The 15,064-nt window shown below is 39.6% G+C and overlaps 1 protein-coding gene across 1 annotated transcript in view; it reads left to right on the forward strand.

The window, feature by feature from the left end:
* SLU7 (SLU7 homolog, splicing factor) overlaps positions 1 to 15,064 on the forward strand; it is an 867,785-nt gene that overhangs the window by 251,947 nt on the left and 600,774 nt on the right. The window lies entirely within an intron of this gene.

The following is a 15,064-nucleotide window of genomic DNA, read 5'->3' on the forward strand; positions in this document are numbered from 1 at the left end:
CTATTACAATAAATGTTTTGGAAGGAATAAAGGAAATCATGTTTAAAGAATTAAAGAAAAATATGACAACAATGAAATGTGACAACAATGAATAACCAAATAGAGAATATCAGTAAAGGAATAGAAAATATATAAAAGAACAAAATGGAAGTTCTAGAGATTCAAGTAAAATAACTGATAATAAGAAATATATTAGGGGGGCTCAGTAAAAAGTTTAAACTGGAAGAAAAAGGAAACAGCAAGCAAGAAGAAATAAATAGAGACAACACAATCTGAAAGGCATATTAAAAATGAAGAAAATTAACAGTGCCTCAGAGACCTGTGGGACAATATCAAGAGTTACAACTTGTGCATGTTGAAAATTCCAGAAAAAGAGAAGAGAGAAAGAAAGGGACAGAAAAAAATATCTAGAGAAATAATGGCTGCAAACTTGCAAAATTTAAGAAAGATTAACCTATAAATCCAAAAAGCACAATGAAATTTAAGTATAGTAAAGACAAAAATATTAGGTTGGGTGTGGTGGCTCATGTCTGTAATCCCAGCACTTTGGGAGGCCAAGGCAGGTGGATCACTTAAGGTCAGGAGTTTGAGATCAGCTTGGCCAACACGATGAAACTCTGTCTCTACTAAAAATACAAAATTTGGCTGGGCATGGTGGTGCACACCTGTAGGCCCAGGTACTTAGGAGGGCAAGGCAGGAAAATTGCTTGAACCTGGAGGCAGAAGCTGCAGTGAGCCAAGACTGCACCACTGCACTCCAGCCTGGGTGACAAAGGAAGACTCAGCCTCAAAATAAATAAATAAATAAATAAATAAATAAATAAATACCTAAACACATTATATCTCGACAGTAGAAGCAATAAAAAAGGGATAATATATATTCTATATGCTGGAAAACATAATCAATGAATAGTTTTATATAATTCAAAACTACCCTTTAAACCTGTAGGTGAGGGAGGTATCATATTGATGGCTGACTGGACATGCTCAATATTCTCCTCCTCAACAAAGAAGAACCAAAAAACAAGTAGACAACTGGACATCAAATAGCTTGTCTAGGGGAGAACAACAGAATTCAACAAGAAACTAGTGAAGACTTTCAGAGACAGAGAAGCCTGGGATGATAGCATAGGAAAAGAAGCAAAGTACCTAACTGTATTAGTCCATTCTTGCATTGCTATAAAGCAATATCTGAGGCTGGGTAATTTATAAGAAAACAGGCTTAATTAGCTCATAGTTCTGCAGGCCATACAGAAAGCATAGTGGCATTTGCTTCTGAGGGGACATCGGGAAACTTGCAATCATGGCAGAAGGCAAACTAGGAGCAGAAACATCTCATGGAGAAAGAAAAGCAAGAAAGAAGAGAGAGTGTAGGTGACAAGGTGCCATATACTTTTTAATAACCAGATCTCATGAAACCTCACTCAGTTTTGCAAAGACAACACCAAGCCATGAGGGATCCTGCTCCATGATCCAAATGTCTCTCACCAGGCCCACTTTCTGCATTGAGGATTAAAATTCAACATGAGATTTAGGTGGGGACAAAAATCCAAATTATATCACTGACCGAGGTATGTTCAGAGCCAACAGGGACTCCCAGTGCAAGAAAAGGGAAAGGAGATACCCAGCAGTTCACATTCCCATCACAGATGCCTGCAATCCCAGCTGCAAGAGAGCCCCACAGTCCTCACAGGCCCCAAGCCCATCGTAGGGAACTGCCTGTAATCCACATGATTGCAGTATTCAAGAGAGGGAACTCATGTGGGGTCCTCCCCTAAATACCCAGGACCCAGGCTGCTGAAGTATGGCACCATTTTGAGGATGGAACCACTGCCATAGTGCATACTGCCCAGAAGCTCAGTAGCCCCTGCATCTCCACATCCCTGGGGCCTCACTGCCATCCCACCATACCCACACATAGGACTACAGGCAAGTCCCTAGCTGGAACCAACAGTGCAGCTATTAAACTGGCACCCAAGCCAATGTGGCATCTGACCCCCTGGGGAACAGGTAGCAAAGCACAACAGGGAGGCAACCTCCAAGACAAAGTAAGCCAATGAGTGCACTCCAGAGAGCTGACAGCTGACAGCTTGGGACTTGCCTCTACCAGCAACCCCGACTGTTCAGCAGCAGAGCAACTGTGCACCCCTGTGTACCTGAAGACTAGCCCACCCAGGGCCTTCTATCACTGGTGACCCTATTCATTCTGTGGAACAACGACCATACATCTGTGCAGGTACCACAGAAGTTCAAAGATTGGTCAGCCTGGTGGTCCTTGACTCCATGAAAGCCACACCATACACTCCTCAAACACCTGTAGCAGAGGCCACTGAGACACTTATAGACACCATGAACACTGAATACAGTCATAAAGAGTACACTACTGCCCCCACTGAGAACCAAGCCAAAACATCCTACCAAACATACTATGGACACACATATAGGAAAAAGATTTTTCCTGTGAAGGCTACTTCATAAAATTAGAAGCTGTTGGTCCACTAAGTGCATAGATATCAATGTAGAAACAAAAGAAGAAAAAAAAAAAAGAAAACATGGCACTTTCAAAGGAACAGAATACTTCTCCAGTAACATATCCCAACAAAAAAGAAATCTATGAAATGTCAGAAAAGAAATCCGAAATAATGGTCTTAAGGAAACTCTGTAGATATAATATAATACCAAGAAACAATTCAACACAATCAGGAAAATAATTCATGATCTGAATGATATATTCAGTAAACGGATATTATTTTTAAAACCAAATGGAAATCTTTGAGCTAAATAATTTAATGAATAAAATAAAAAATGAAATCAAGAGCTTCAATAATAGAGTAGAGCATGCAGAAGAAAGAATTTCTGAACTTGAAAACAAGTGTTTTGAAATAACTCAGTCAGACAAAAAAGAAAAAAAAATTATTTTAATAAATGAAGGAAGTCTATGAGACTTATGGGACAACATTAAGCAAACACATATTACGTTGTGGAAATTTCAGAGGGTGAACAGATAAGAAAAGACATTTTTAAAACCCTATTTAATAAAATTATAGTGGAAAACTTCCCAGGCCTTGAGAGAGATATAGACATCCGGACCCAGGAAACTCAAAGACCTCCAAGTAAATTCAACACAGAAAGTTCCTCTTTAAGGCACATTATAGTCAAACAGTCAAAAGTCAAAGACAATGAAAGAGTTCTGAAAACAGCAAGAAAAAGGTATCATGTCACATACAAAGAAATCCCGTCAGACTAAGCAGATATCTCAGTAGAAACTTTACAGGCTAGGAAAGAATAAGATGATATATTCAAAGTGATGAAAGAAAAAGAAAACAACAACAACAACAATTCTTAGCCAACATTACTATACTCAGGAAAGCTACCCTTAAGAAAGCTATCCTTAAGAAATGAAAAAGAAATAATGGAGAAATAAAGTTTATCCCAGATAACTAAAAACTAAGGGAATTTATCACCACTTGACTGGTTCTACAAAAAAAAAAAAAAAAAAAGTGCTTACGGAACTCCTACATCTGAAGCAAAAGGATGATGACTACCATCATAAACATCCATGAGAGAATAAAACTCATTGGTAGATCAGATACACAAATAAGAGAAAGAAATCAAACCTTATCACTACAGAAAAATACCCAACTAGAAGGATAAAGAATAATAGAGGAAGAAAGAAAAAAGGATATATGAAACAACCAGAAAGCAAAAAATGACAGGAGCAAGTTCACGCCTATCTACAGTAACTCTGAATTTAAACGGTTTAAGTTCTCCAAGTAAAAGATATGCACTGACACAATGGTTGGGAAATAAATAAGACTCAGCTATATGCTGCCTACAAAAAAACTCAATGATAAAGGAATCAATTCATCAAGAGGATAAAACAATTTTAAATATGTATGCACCCAACGCTTGAGCACACAGATATATAAAACAGATACTGTTAGAGCTAAAGGGAAAGATAGACCCCAAAATAATAATAGATGGAGATTTCAACATCATATTCCTAGCAATGGACAGATCACCTAGACAGAAAGTCGACAAAGAAACATCAACCTTAAACTGCTCTATAGGCCAAATGAATCTAAAAGATATTTACAAACCAGTTCATCCAACAGCTGCAGAATACACATTTTTCTTTTTAGCACATGGAATATTCTCTAGTGTAGACTATATGTTAGACCACAAAACAAGTCTCAACAAATTTTTTAAAATGAAAATCATATCAAGTATCCTTTCTGACCACAATGGAATAAAACTAGAAAGCAATAACAAGAGGAATTTTGGAGACTACAAATAGATGAAAATTAAACAACAGACTTCTAAACAACCAACAGATCAATGAATAAATTAAGAAAAAATTTAAAAATGGAAACAAAAATAGAAACACAAGATATCAAAACTTATGGGATACAACAAAAGCAATACTAAGAGGGAAGTTTATAGCAATAAATGCCTGCATCAAAAAGCAGGAAGATTTCAATAAACAATCTAATGTTTCACCTCAAGGAACTATAAAACCAAGAACAAACCAAACCCAAAGTAGTAGGTGAAAACAAATAATTAGTATCGGCATAAAATTATCAAAAGAGAGACTAAAAAAGTAGAAAAGATCAACAAAATACAAGTTGACTTTTAACAAGGTAAGTGAAATGGACAATTAGCTAGATGTTTATTTTAAAAAGAGAAAATACTCAAATAAAATCAGAAATAAAAATAGACATTACAGTTGATATCACAGAAATACAAAGGATCATTAGAGATTACTATGAACAACTAAACATCAACAAGTAGGAAAAACTAGATGAAATGCATAAATTCCAGGACACATATGACCTACTAAGATTAAACACAGAAGGAATAGAAAATCTGAATAGTTCAGTAATGAGAAATGAGATTGAATCAGTAATAACAGGTCTAACAAAGAAAATTCCAGGACCAGATAGCTTCACTAATAACTTTTAAAGTTAGAAAATTTCACACCAAACTTTTAAAGAAGAACTGACACCAATTCTCCTCAAACTATTTCAAAATATTGAAAACAAAGAAATGCTTTCAAACTCATTCTATGAGGCCAGCATTGTCCTGACACTGAAACCAGACAAAGACACACATACACTAAAAACAAAACTACAGGCCAATATCTTTAATGAACCTATATGCAAAACATGCTCAACAAAACGTTAGCAAACTAAACTAATAGCCATCAAAAAGATTATACACTATCATCCACAAAGATTTATTCCAGGGGTTCAAGGATGACTCAACAAATCAATAAATCAATAAATCAGGGGTTCAAATCAATAAATGAAATACATCACATCAGGAGAATGAAGGACAAAAACTACATGATCACCTCAAAAGATACAAAGCATTTGAAAAAAAAAAAAAGAAAGAAATACTGCTTTATGATTAAAATCACTTTTGACAAATTAGATGTGTAAGGAATGTACTTCAACACAATAATGGTCATTTCTAACAAATTTGCAACTGACAGCATATTAAACAGAAGAAAGTTAAAAGCTATTCCTCTAAGAACTGAGACAAGACAAGGTTGGCAACTTTTACCACTCTTATTCAACATAATACTGAAAGTATTAGCCAGAGCAATTAGAGAGGAGAAAGATATAAAAGGTATTCAAATTCGAAAACAGGAAGTCAAATTGCCCTGGTTTGCAGATGACATGATCTTATACATAGACACATTTAAAAATTTCACCAAAGAACTCTTAGAACGGATAAATGAATTCAGTAAATTTGCAGAATACAAAATTAACATACAAAAATTGGTAATGTTTTTATACACCAATAATGAACTGAAAAAGACGTTAAGAAAGCAATCCTATTTACAATACCTACCAAAAAAAAAAAAATGCTAGGAATAAATTTAACCAAGAAGGTAAACAATGTCTACAATAAAAACTACAAAACATTGATGATAGGAATTGATGAGTACACAAGAAATTGTAAGAACAACTATGTTTAAGAACTGAAAGTATTAATATTGTCCAAATAACCATATTAGCCAAAGCAATCTACAAATTCAATGAAATCTCTGTCAAAATACTATTTTTCACACAAATTTTATTATGAAATCCTAAAGTCCATATGGAGCCACAAAAAAAAAAAAAAAAAAAAAAAAAAAAAAAAAAAAAAAAAAAAAAAAACCATGTAACCAAAGCAATCCTGAGCAAAAAGAAAAAAGCTAGAGGCATCAAACTACCCAACTACAAAATATACTACAAAACTATAGTAACCAAAAAAGCAGGTATTGGTATAAAAACAAACACATAGATCAACGAGACAGAATAGAGAATCCAGAAATAAAGCTGCACAACTACAACCATCTGATTTTCAACAAAGTCAACAAAAATAAACAATGCGGAAAGATCCCCCATTTAATAAATGGTGCTGATAAAACTGGATATCCATGTGCAGAATAAAACTAGACTCCTATCTCTCACAACATGCAAAAATCAGCTGAAAATATATTAAGACTTAAATGTAAGATGCAAAACTATAAAACTACCAGAAGAAAACATTGAGAAATTTTTTTGGAACTTTGGTCTGGGGAAAGGTTTTATGGATAGAACATTAAAAGCACAGGCAACAAAAGCAAAACTAGGCAAATGGGATTATATCCACCTAAAAAGCTTCTGTACAGCAAAGGAAATAAACAATACAGTGCAGAGACCCTGAAGAAAGGGAAAAATATTTGGAAACTATTCATTAAGCATAGAATTTATATCCAGAATATACAAGGAACTCAGACAACTCGACAACAACAAACAAATAATAGAGCAAATGTTCTGAATAGATGTTCTTTAAAAGAAGACATTCAAACTCCCAAGTATAAAAAAAGATACTCAACATCACTGTATCAGTAAGGATTCTCTAGTGGGACAGAACTAATGGAATATATATACACACACACACACACACACACACACACACACATACATATATATATGTGAGTTTATTAAGTATTAACTCACACAATCACAAGGTTCCACAATAGGCCAGTCCGAGTTCCAAAACTGAAGAATTTGGAGTCTGATGCTCAAGGGCAGGAAGCATCCAGCACAGGATAAGATGTGGGCTGGGGAGCTAGGCCAGTCTCTCTTTTCACATTTTTTCTGCCTGATTATATTCTAGCCATGCTGGCAGCTGATTAGATTGCACCCACCCAGACTAAGGATGGGTCTGCCTTCCCCAGCCCACTGACTCAAATGTTAATTTCCTTTGGCGACACCCTCACAGACACACCCAGGATCAATACTTTGTATCCTTCAATCCAGTCAAGATGTCACTCAGTATTGACCATCACAAGTCCACCCTTTGTCAGCTTGAACCCATACACACTTCCTGAGATCATACATAATCTTCAAATAAAGACAATAATAAGGACATAATTATTCCTAACATAATGCAACTATCCTTGGTACAACAAGAAATGCACCAATCCCCAACCCAAATACTATTACATAAAATTAACAATACTTATTCCCAGACAAGATGGCCAAATAGGAACAGCTCTGGTCTGCAGCTGATCAACTCAGAAGGTGGATGATTTCTGCATTTCCAGCTGAGGTACCCAGTTCATCTCATTGGGACCAGTTAGACAATGGGTGCAGCCCATGGAGGGTGAGAAGAAGCAGGGTGGGGCATCGCCTCACCTGGGAAGCACAAGGTGTCTGGGAACTCCTTCCCCTAGCCAAGGGAAGCCATGAGGGACCCTGCCTTGAGTGATGGTGCTATTCAGCCCAGATACTATGCTATTCCCACAGTCTTCACAACCCACACACCAAGAGAGTCCCTCTGGTGCGTACACCGCAGGGGCCCTGGGTTTCAAGCACAAAACTGGGTGGCCCTTTGGGCAGACACTGAGCTAGCTGCGAGAGTTGTTGTTTTTCTTTTTTCGTACCCCAGTGGCACCTGGAATGCCAGTGAGACAGAACCCCCAGGCTGAAGCCAGTGAACCAAGTGGTCTTGCTCAGCCGATCCCACCCCCCACGGAGCCAACAAGCTAAGATCCATTGTCTTGAAATTCTGACTGCCAGCACAGCAGTCTGAAGTCGACCTGGGAGGCTCAAGCTTGGTGGGAGGAGGGGCGTCCACCATTACTGAGGCTTGAGTAGGTGGTTTTCCCCTCAAAGTGTGAACAAAGCCTCCTGGAAGTTTGGACAGGGCAGATCCCACCACAGTGCCACAAAGGCACTGCAGTCAGACTGCCTCTCTAGATTCCTCCTCTCTGGGCAGGGCATCTCTGAAAGAAAGGCAGCAACACCATTTACTAAATAGGGAATCCTTTCCCTATTGCTTGTTTATGTCAGATTTTTCAAAGGTCAGATAGTTGTAGATGTGTGGCATTATTTCTAAGGCCTCCATTCTGTTCCATTGGTCTATATATCTGTTTTGGCAACAGAACCATGCTGTTTTGGTTACTGTAGCCTTTTAGTATAGTTTGAAGTCAGGCAGCATGATACCTCCAGTTTTGTTTTTTTTTTGCTTAGGATTGTCTTGGCTATACGGACTCGTTCTTGGTTCCATATGAAATTTAAAGTGTTTAATAAATGGTGTTGGGAAAACTGGTTAGCCATATGCAGAAAACTGAAATTGGACCCCTTCCTTTCATCTTATACAAAAATTAACTCAAGATGGATTAAAGGCTTAAACCTAAGGCCTAAAACAATAAAAACCCTAAAAAAAAAAAAAAAAAAACCTAGGCATTACCATTTAGGACAAAGGCATGGGCAAAGACTTCATGACTAAAACACCAAAAGCAATGGCAACAAAAGCCAAAATTGACAAATGGGATCTAATTAAATTAAAGAACTTCTTCACAGCAAAAAGAAACTATCATCAGAGTAAACAGGAAACCCACAGAATGGGAGAAAAATTTTCAATCTACCCATTGGACAAAGGGCTAATATCCAGAATCCACAAGAAACTTAAACACATTTACAAGAAAAAAACAAACAACCCCATCAAAAAGTGGGTGAAAGGTATGAACAGACACTTCTCTAAAGAAGATATTTATGCAGCCAACAAACATAGGGAAAAAAAGCTCATCATCACTGGTCATTAGAGAAATGCAAATCAAAATCACAACGAGATACCGTCTCATGCCAGTTAGAATGGTGATTATTAAAAAGTCAGGAAACAATAGATGTTGGAGAGGATGTGGAGAAATACGAATGCTTTTACGCTGTCAGTGGGAGCGTAAATTAGTTCAACCCTTGTGGAAGGCAGTGTGGCGATTCCTCAAAGGTCTAGAACTAGAAATACCATTTGACCCAGCCATCCCATTACTGGGTATATGCCCAAAGGATTATAAATCATTCTACTATAAAGACACATGCACACGTATGCTTATTGCAGCACTATTCACAATAGCAAAGATTGGAATCAACCCCAATGCCCATCAATGATAGACCAGATAAAGAAAATGTGTCATATATACAACATGGAATACTATGCAGCCATAAAAAAGAATGAGCTTTTGTCTTTTGCAGGGACATGGGTAAAGTTAGAAACCATCATTCTCAGCAAACTAACACAGGAACAGAAACCAAACACTGCATGTTCTCACTCATAAATGGGAGTTGAACAATGAGAACATTTGGGCACAGGGAGGGGAACATCATGCACTGGGGCTTGTCGGGGGGTGGGGGCCTAGGGAAGGGATAGCATTAGGAAAAATACCTAATGTTGATGACGGGCTGATGGGTGCAGCGAACCACCATGGCACATGTATACTTATGTAACAAACCTTCATGTTCTGTACATGTATCCCAGAACTTAAATTATAATAATAAAAAAATTTAAAATACTTAAGTGCTGATATGAAGTCAATAAATCTTATGTCACATGATAAAGCAGAAAGGAAATTAAATGAAGATATTTTATTAGTCCAAGTGTATACATGCACAAACATGCTTTTAACAAAAGAAGTAGGAAATATTCATGACAATTACAATCCTTGTGTCTGCAGCTGGTCACGTGGTCATAGCTGGTATTGATGATGACCTTCTTCTACTACCCATTCTATATTCCGTTTACCTTCAGCAAGCACCTCAGCAGGTCTTGGTTTTTTCCCTGGTGGAGTAACCCAAACCTTCATTCCTGAAGGGTCTGGGTCATTTGTAGTCCTGCCTGGATTGGGCTATTGTAGTTACCCATTGACCTTAATCACAAAGCATGGTAATGCTAAGAGACACCCTAATGTATCTCCTTTATTTTTTGCATACTCTTTCTTACCTCTGTTGTGGAGTAGTAGACTGATTTCATCTTGATAGCCTGGGTCAACCAACCCAGACAACACTGTAACTCTTTTCTTGCCTGTTGATTTAAAGGAAGGAAGAGCCGAAAGTGTCCAGGTGGCAATCTTAACTTCCAGTTTAATGGAATTGTTGTTGTGTCTTCTGGTGGCAGTGTTCCTCCCATCTGGAACTAAGACCTCTAGGCCAGCAGAACATAATGACGTGGGAACAGAAAGCAAAAATGTTGCTAGTGGATCACTAGGGGTGATTGTGAGTGATGTCACTTTCACTTTCACCCCTTGATTCCTGGACCTGAGAATTCTGGCTATGGGAGAAACAGTACGATATATTGGAAGCTGATTCAGAGTGTACATGGCCATCTGGAGAACTTTGCCCCAGCCCTGCAAAGAATTGTCACCTAGTTGGCATTGTAGTTGTGACTATAAAAGACCATTCCACTGTTCTATAATCCAGCTGCTTCATGATGATGGGGAACATGGTAAGACCAGTGAGTTCCATGAGTATGAGCCCACTGCCATACTTCTTTAGCTGTAAAGTGAGTTCCTTGGTCAGAGGCAATGCTGTGTGGAATATCATGATGGTTGATAAGGCATTCCATAAGTCCACTGATAGTAGTCTTGGCAGAAGCATTGCATGCAGGATAGACAAACCCATATCCAGAGTGTCTATTCCAGTGTGGATAAATCTCTGCCCTTTCCATGGTGGAAGAGGTCCAATATAATGAACCTGCCACCAGATAGCTGGCTGATCATCCCTAGGAATGGTGCCAGATCGAGGGCTCAATGTTGGTTTCTGCTGCTGGCAAATTGGGCACTCAGCTGTGGCCATAGCCAGGTCAGCCTTGGTGAGTGGAAGTCCATGTTGCTGAGCCCTTGAGTAATCTCCATCAATGCCACCATGGCCACTTAGTTCATGGGTCCATTGGGTGATTACAGGGGTGGCTGGGGAAAGAGGCTGAGTGGTGTCTACAGAATGGGTCATCTTATCCACTTGATTATTTAAATCCTCCTCTGCTGAGGTCACCTGCTGGTGAGCACTCACATGGGATACAAATATCTTTAGAGTTTCTGACCACTCAGATAGGTCCATCCACATACTTCTTCCCCAAATTTCTTTGTCACCAATTTTCCAACCATGCTTCTTCCAAGTCTCTGACCATCCAGCCAAACCATTGGCTACAGGCCATTAATCAGTATATAATTGCATATCTGGCCATTTCTCCTTCTATGCAATGTGCACAACCAGATGCACTGCTCAAAGTTCTGCCCACTGGGAAGCTTTCCCTTCACTGCTGTCCTTCAGTGATGTCCTTGAAAGGGACTGTAGTGCTGCAGCTGTCCACTTTTGGGTGGTTCCTGCATATTGAGCAGCACCATCTGTGAAGCAGGCCCAAGTCCTCTCTTCCTCTGTCAAATGACCATAAGGAACTTGCCATGAGGCCATTGGTGCAGGCATAGGGAGAGAAGGCAGTGTAGCAGGAGTAGAGACTATGGGCATTTGAGCCACTTTCTTATGTAACTTACTTGTGGCTTCAGGACCTGCTTGAGCCTGATCACGTATATAACACTTTCATTCGATGGAATGCTGCTGTGCATGACCCACTTTATGGCTAGATGGGTCAGAAAGCACCCAGTTCATGATAGGCAATTCAGGTCACATGGTGACTTGATAACTCATGGTCAAACATTCAGTGTCCACCAAAGCCTAATAACAGGCCAAGAGCCATCTCTCAAAAGGAGAGTAGTTATCTACAGAAGATGGCAGCGCCTTGCTCCAAAATCCTAGAGGCCTCCACTGTAATTCACCTATGGGAGCCTGCCAAAGACTCCAAACAGCATCCCTATCTGCCACTGACAACTCAAGCACAATTGGATCTATTAGGTCATATGGCCCGAGTGGCAGAGCAGCTTGCACAGCAGCCTGGACCTGTTGGAGAGTCCTTTCCTGTTCTGGACCCCACCCAAAACTGGCAGCCTTTTGGGTCACTCGATAAATGGGCCAGAGTAACACACCCAAATGAGGAATGTGTTGCCTCCAAAATCCAAACAGGCCCGTTGGGTGTTGTGCCTCTTTCTTGGTCGCAGGAGGGAAAAATTGCAGCAACTTATCCTTCACTTTAGAAGGAATATTTTGACAGGTCCCACACCACTTGATCTGTAGAAATTTTACTGAGGTAGAAGGTCCCTGAGTTTTAGTCAGATTTATTTCCCATTTCCCATCCTCTGGCATGCAAACGTCTCACCAAGAAGTCCAGTGTGTTTGGTACTTCTTGCACACTGTATCCAATCAGCATAATGTCATCAATGTAATGGACCTGTGTGATATCTCATGGAAGCAAAAAGCAATCAAGTTCTCTCTGAATAAGATTATGACACAAAGGCGGAGAGTTGATATACCCCTGAGGTAGGACAGTAAAGGTTTATTACTGGCCTTGCCAGCTGAAGGCAAATTGCTTCTGGTGGGCCTTAGGAACAGGAATGGAGAAAAAGGCATTTGTCAAGTCAATGGCTGCATACCAGGTACCAGGAGATGTGTTAATTTGTTCAAGAAAATGATGTGTTAATTTGTTCAAGTACATCTTGTACAGGAGCTGCAATTGGAGTCACCACTTGATTAAGCTTACAATAATCCACCATCATTCTCCAAGATCCATCTGTCTTCTGCAGAGGCCCAGTGGGGGAATTGAACAGGAATGTGGTGGGAATCGCCACTCCTGCGTCTTTCAAGTCTTTGACGGTGGCATTAATCTCCACAATCCCTCCAGGAATGTGACATTGTTTTTGATTTACTATTTTTTCAGTTAGAGGCAGCCTTAATGGCTTCTATATTACCCTTCCCACCATAGTAGCCCTCACTCTACCAGTCAGGGAGCCAATGTGAGGGTTCTGCCAGCTGTTAAGTATGTCTATGCCAATTATGCATTCTGGCACTGGGGAAATGACCACAAGATGAATCCAGGGAGCCAGTGGACCCACTGTAAGTCATATCTGAGCTAAAACTCCATTAATTACCAGACCTCCATAAGCCCATACATTAACTGGAGTACCACAATGACGTTTTACATCCCCTGGAAAAAACATCAGCTCAGAACCAGTGTCCAGCAGTCCCAGAAATGTCTGATCATTTCCCTTTCCCCAGCACACAGTTACACTGTTAAAAGGCTGGAGGTCTCCTTGGGGAAGGATGGGAGAAAGATTCACTGCATAAATTATCAGTAAGGTAGTGGGGTCCTTCCTCAAGGGGACCTGGTCTCCTCTTCATTCAAGGGGTTCTGGGTCAGTAAACTGGCTCAAGTCTGGAATCAACTGAGGGGGCGTGATTCTTTATTTTTATAATTCAAATCAGTGTTTTGTCCACTCAACCTAGAAGTATTGTTTGTGTACTGTAAGTAGGAATGCAGTAGGCTTCCTATCAAGTTTACTTCTAATAACATTATGATTAATTAATTAGCCAACGCCAGGGCTCTACACAAGTCATACTATTCTGATTGCCTCTTTGCCTCTGTTTTCCATTACAGTAGCTATACCCACCTTGCCTTTGACAGTTGACTGCTGCCACTTGGCCCCTACCACCTCAGAATCCAATTATTCCCATTGTATTTAGATTTTGTAGTTGAGTGACTGTTGTTCCCACTATTAGCTCTGACATAGAGAGAAGAGGAATTGCAGGGTTTACGAAGATTCAGGTGCTGCCCTCACAAATCTATTTCTCAAGGCTTTGGTCAAGGGTGTATCTTCTAGACTCCCCTAGATTTGATCAATAGGTCTAAAGTGACTAATCCACTCCACCATCCCAATCTCCTTCACATTAAACCAAGGGAGATCAGGCACTTTCAACTTACTCATGGGAGGCCATCTTTTAATCCATATTTCAGCTAACCAAGCAAATAAACTCTCAGAACCTTTTTTAACTCCCCGAGCTGCAACATTAAATGCAGAGTCCCTACTTAGTGGACCCAAATCAGCAAATTCAGCCTGATCCAAATCTATGTTCTTTCAACCATTATCCCACATCCCTAATATTCATTTCCATGCCTGTTCTCCAGATTTCTGTTTTTATAAATTAGAAAAGTCAAGCAGTTCTTTTCAAGTGTAGCACACCTCCTTATGGATCACACTCTCAACCTCACCTTTAGGTGCCCTCCAGGACTTTAGTTATAGGTCTAGAAGCAAACAGGGGTGTTGGTGGTTGTTCCTGAGGAGAATCAACATTATCTTGCCTGGCAAATGCCTCAGGGAAGGCCATCGCTGTTACTTCAGGCAGCTCAGGGTTTATATCCTCAGACGAAAGTGGAAAGGCTGATTGCAGCATGGGTCAGGGAGAGGATGTTGCTACTACTGAGGGTGGGGAAGCTGTTTATTCTGGCAAAAAATAAAAAATAATAAGATTCATCAGAGTTTACAAACTCAGTGTTTCCAGCTTCATCAGGGTACATCCTTATGCCCCCATTCCAAGTTTCAGGGTCCCATTCTTTTCCAATCGATGCCCTCACTTTAACAGTAGACACCTGGCAAAGCTGTGCATGCACCTTTCATTGCAGGTCAGCCACTCCCATAAGAGCTTGTGATATTTTTCCACAATTTCAGCTCTTTCTCTACAGAAGACTCGCACTCAGGGCAATCTTAGCAGATTTGAGGCTCAGTATCTGCTTCTGAAGCCAGAAGACAGAATTTCCGAATTCATCATTTTCTTTCATCACTTTGTCTACTGAACTTAGGAGCAACCAATCAACATCATTGTGTTCCTTGGTTCTCCACATATGGTCAAAAATGTTATGTATAGAG

The sequence above is a fragment of the Macaca thibetana genome, chromosome 6 (genome assembly GCF_024542745.1).
Source record: "Macaca thibetana thibetana isolate TM-01 chromosome 6, ASM2454274v1, whole genome shotgun sequence".
NCBI lineage: Eukaryota > Metazoa > Chordata > Mammalia > Primates > Cercopithecidae > Macaca > Macaca thibetana.